At 34.5% G+C, this 5,459-nt stretch overlaps 1 long non-coding RNA gene across 2 annotated transcripts; it reads left to right on the top strand.

Annotated features, from left to right (window-relative positions):
- Positions 1-716: 716 nt before the first annotated feature.
- On the top strand, positions 717-2,789 carry LOC131926948 (uncharacterized). Of its 2 annotated transcripts, XR_009383584.1 has the most exons (4): positions 717-883; positions 1,111-1,202; positions 2,155-2,268; positions 2,686-2,789. It is a non-coding gene; the product is annotated as an uncharacterized LOC131926948 (long non-coding RNA). The 2 variants fall into 2 exon arrangements; XR_009383583.1 differs by lacking the exon at positions 2,686-2,789 and having other exon boundaries at positions 2,155-2,513.
- The last annotated feature ends 2,670 nt before the right edge of the window (positions 2,790-5,459 follow it).

Genomic DNA, 5,459 nt, shown 5'->3' with positions numbered 1-5,459 from the left:
GGAATCGGCAATTAGATTATTATAAATTCATAAAAAATAGCGTCTTTAAAAAAAAGGGTTGGCCACTTACACCCTCAAATGTATTGTTTTCACCCTAATTTCATTAAACAATTCTATTTTTATTTGATAGTAAAGATGTTATAAAAATTGGATCTAATAAAAAAGTTATTGAATAACGCACCTGCTTTAGTTAATTCGACTTGAAACACAAGCTAAATAAGCGTGACTTTCTCTCGACAGCCTCTTGAAAGACAAAGGAAGAAATTAGGTCAAGCTAGCATTATTAAAAGGCCGATGCTAGCCGGAATAATATACTCATGCGCAATGGAGAGATACTACGACTTGCCTTCGGCGATATTTTCGATGGTACTGCGCATGGGTACTGCAGAACCCTAACACCAACCCTAATCCTATCCCTAACCCTCATTCTAACCCTAGCCATAGGTCACTGCGCATGGGCAGAGCTATCTTTTGCCGACTAAGTGGAGACGTTGGGGAGAAAAATCTTCTTCCGAGTAGTCACTTCGTTATTAAAATGTTAATTATTCGCCCTGTAAGTACATGGGCAGTTTCGAGTACAAATCTTTCCGATTACGATACAATCCTTATTTTAAACTGTTATTATTATGTACTTCATGAGAAAGAAAAGATTCGATATTTTATATATCCGCCCAAAACACGGGTGCTTCAAAACCGCGAGAACGAGACTTCCCGACTCGAAAAACCTCCCCAAGCAAAACTTAGCGACTCTAAACTATAATAGACCTGTAATACGTAACTAAAACAATTGGTCCTTAGGCCTATATTGAAGTATATTGACTGTCTACTTACGAATCTACTGGGATATTCATAGATCTAGCTAGCTTTTTGAAAATATAAACAGGTCTGAGAAATATTTCATAATTTACTACATCCGGCTAAAAGGAAATGTCGCATTTTTATAAATTTTAATATAATTATTAATTATAGCCTAAACAGAGCCTAGAATCTAGATGTTTCGTAATTATATTATTTCTAAGTTTTTTTTTTAATAAAAGAATGAAAATATTATTTTAAACGTTTTTAAAACGTTTTATTTAATTTGATTCCTTTGTTATCCATCTGTCATAGGTGAAAACTATCAAGAAGACGATCAGATGACAATCCAATTTGTCATGATGTGATGACATAGACATAGGGAAATATCAATGCTAGCAGCTAGTGTAAGTTGCTCGTACAATATTGCGTATTTAATTGCAAATAAATTTAAATATGGCCTACTATCCACTTTTAATATTATCCACTTTAAAGTAAAGTAAAATTCATATCCATACCTAGCTATCCATTGACTAGATGAAGTAGAGTTCATATGCCCAGCCGCCTTTACTTTCCCTAAGGTAGGCCTAAGTTCGTACCCATCAGAGCTGGGTGGACTTAGGGACGTGTGACAGTCGAAACCAAGTTACGAACTAGGGACATTCGAGAAAGCAGCCAAAGAGATCTACTATTCGGCCACAGCGTCCCAATCCGTTTTTAATCCATACACCGTTTAGCAACGATAATAATGTTTATTGAACTAAATCTTAACCTATGTCGTCTGTCATGAATGAAATTAAAATATTAAGATATAAGAAAATTTAAAACAACCAACTCTCGTGGGGGGAGGGGTGTCATTATTTTTCTATTTACTACCTGTGCATATGTCCCTGGGCGCCATCCTTAGGGGGCGCCAAAATGGGTTGGAAAAATAAGTTGAAAGGTTGAGGGGGGTGCAAATTGAAACTTTGAGGGGGGTGTGCAGATCAAAAGTTTGAGGGGGATGGTGGTGGTGCAAATCGAAATCTTGAGGGGGGGGGGGGTGCAAATCGAAAGTTTGAGGGGGATGTACAAATCGTAATCTTTAGGGGGGGGGGGTGCAAATCGAAAAGTTTGTCCCCGGGCGCCGGGAAGGGTTGCTACGCCTCTGCAAAAGGCTACCCGGTTTTTCTTTTAGATATTTATCTCCGGGAAACGGCATTTAAAACTGTCCGAAGGAGGGTGTGGGGGTTGTGTATGGGGGGGGGGGGGGTTGGGGGCGGATACTGGTTTTTCTATATTTTTATATTTTTGTATGAATTACTTTTTTCAATTGAAAGGTGAAAGAGATCTAATAATAAAATCTAATTAATTAATCAGCACTGATAGGTACAGTAAATTCCTACACATCAGAATGGAATAATCTTTGTGCTCAAATATGGCATGCTCTGTCTGAGTACATTCACAACCTATAAAAGACAAGAGGAAATAAAGGTCGATAAAACTAAGGTGTCCAAATTGAAAAGTTTCGAGTTTGAACCCCGGGAACAGCAACCCATATAAAAGTGAAAACAACAAAATCAAACAATTTCCGCCTTGTAGTAATTCCTTTGATGAACAAAGCAGATCTATAAAGAAAAGCAAACTGAAATCGGAGTTACTAGGCAGTATAATATGGCGCTTAACATGTTGAAACACAATACTTAATTGTGTTGTAGAACATCCCCTCTAGCACAAAAAGAAAACAAGATTAAATGTAACATGTCAGTATGAAAAACAAATACTGATGTAATTTTTTTTATTTTAAATTTAATTCATTGAAAAATCAATGTTACAAACAATAAATTGTAATATATCTACACAATAATAATGTCCCCTGATTTCTATGAAGACTTTTAATTCTTCATTCAGGGTACACATTTGCTAAATAGGAGAGAAAGCTGCAGGATATTGAGTTGTTTTTAAATTTATTTATTGTAATGGGCTATCATGTAATCAAATATTTTCTTTTAGAATTGAACTTGTAATTGAAATGAACTAGGCCTATATGTCTCCTATATATTGTCCCATTTAAACCAGTGGCGTAGCGAGGTCGGGTGTCACCCGGTGCGGCACTTAATGGGTGTCACCCCCCACCCCATGGGCATAGTGACCCTTCCCGGGGACAAACTTTCAAATTTTCGATTTGCATCCCCCCCCCCTCAAACTTTCGATTTACACCCCCCCCTCCCCTCAGACTTTCGATTTGAACCCCCCCCCTCAAACTTTCGATTTGCGACCCCCCCAACTTTTTTTCTATATATTTTGCTATTTTTTTGCCTTGGTGTCACCCCCCTAAATGGTGTCACCCGGTGCGGTCCGCACCCCCCTCGCTACGCCTCTGATTTAAACAGATGGTATGATAGCTGTGGTCTTGTTTAATGTCTTAATTTATGAAGTTTTATTCAATTTACTTTGTATTGATCGAAATTAGTATGTATGAACATTATTTTTTCTAATTAAATTACGTTAATGACTTTATACAGTTTTTTATGTTTAATTCTTTCTTCACAAATATGGCAAAATAAAGAATAAAATATTACAAACCCTATGCACATAATTATAATCAGATCAGTGAACCTAAATATAAATTGTTATAAAAATATATATTTACACCTGGCTGTCAAGGAGGAAGATGAAGCAGAGTTCATCTGTTTATGTGACCTCTACTATTGAAGGAATGATGAGGTCAGCACTGTGGCCAGCTAATCTTTACATTCCCTAATGCAAGTCAAGTACTTATCAGAGCTGGGTTGGACTCTGAGGATTTAAACTTGAGACGTGTTAGCAATCGTGAACTGTTGTATCAGATCATCACATACTGTTGGGACCACACGGCAGAGCAGTAAATTGCCAACCTGAAAGTCCCGAGTTCGGATCCAAGGCTCAAGTCTGTAGAACATCCCTGAGTCCACCCAGCTCTGAAGAATGCCTGATTCGCATTATAGATACACGTCAAGATGGGTATTGTGATGACTACACTATCTCCATGTATGTCAAGGTCACTAAAACAAACTCTAATTCATCTGCCCGATGTTTCATCAGCAGGGGAAAAGATAAAATACTGTTAAAACAACCATAGAATATCTAACAAAAAACATCCTAATCCTAGGTTAGTTGTCTGATTAGATTATGGTAGCTATAACATTGTCATCATTAGAATAACTAAAGAGGTATACAACATTATAGATGATGTTTCCTGAAAAAATTCATAAAAATACTATGAATAAATAGACTATCATATCATTATAACAATTGAACCTAATGGGCTTACTTCAAATCTGTCTTTATATTTGCTTGGTTGAACAAAATGGAATATATTAGGGAGAGTGGTAAAAAGTGGTATAGCGCATATCATGGGTTTATGAAAACCAAAATTAATTTTGAGCTGTACAGCGAACTGCCTACAAAACTCATTAAGTCAGCACATTTATAGGTTTATGTACTTTTATAATACCAAATTTAATACAGATTTTTTTTTTTTTAATGAAAAGTGAATTTAATTTGGGCCTTAAAAGTTTAAAACAAGGACATAGATTGTCAGCTCTCATTTAAAGAAAATTCACACCAGAACGATTAAAAAATGTATAGCCCTTATTTTTTATAATTAAATATGGGCCTCATAGTTTGGTAATTCTATAAATTCCCACATATTCTTTTATGAAATTTTTGATGTCTTGAGGACTTTTCTACAGGATGAGTATTTTTCATGCATAAATAAGTAGGACTTATTCATATTGGGTAAATTTTTTATAACAAACATCACATTAGTTTAATAGTTCTGTAGAATGAGTTTCTTTATGAGAAGATAAATGCTGCTTTTAAGAAAACATTTTATGATTGACATGCTTCACATTCTTATGAATTCCCATATGTTTTGTTAAAAGGTTCTTCACAGAGCACCTCTAAGTCAAACATCACATTCAAATGGCTTTTCATAAAAAATGATATCTTTTATGAAGAAATAAATATAGCTTTTTAGAATTTTTTTTCTGATAAATGTCACATTCATATGGCTTTTCAGGGTGACATTTTAGATGAAGGGATAAATATGAATTTCGTGAAAACTCATGACTAAATCACATTCATGTATTTTTCCCTATTATTAATAATCTGATAATCTAGATAATCTATTCCTCATAGCAAACTTTTGATGGCATATATCAGATTCATATTTTTTATCCTGGGTATGAATTTTTATGTTTTGATAAATTCAAATTAAACATTTTATGACATGTCACAAATCCACTCTCATGTTGTTTTTCCTCAGAAAGCCTATGATGTAATTTATGATTAGATAATTCATACTTCTGAGAAAATGATTCAAGAAAAACACCGCATTCAAATAGCAATTTAGAAGAATGTCTAATTTTGTGGATAAATGAATAATACTTTTAAGAAAATGATTTTATAACAAATATCACATTCATAACACTTCTCCCCAGTATGACAGCTTTTATGCTTAGATAATTTACCTTTTAAAAATAAAATGTTTTAACACATCACTTCTATGCTTTTTTTTCTCCTGAATTTTTAAATGAGACTTGACAGTGTTGATAAATCAGGTCTTCTACTAACAAAAGTTGAAACATCTGGCTATATATTCACAAAATTTGAAAGTGCTGTTAGATCAGATTTAAATTCCT

The sequence above is a fragment of the Physella acuta genome, unplaced genomic scaffold, assembly GCF_028476545.2.
Source record: "Physella acuta isolate Inbredline_101_S28 unplaced genomic scaffold, ASM2847654v3 ptg001353l, whole genome shotgun sequence".
In the NCBI taxonomy this organism is placed as follows: Eukaryota; Metazoa; Mollusca; class Gastropoda; family Physidae; genus Physella; species Physella acuta.
The sequence above is the reverse complement of the archived record's forward strand: the minus strand, read 5'-3'. Positions and strand labels throughout refer to the sequence as shown.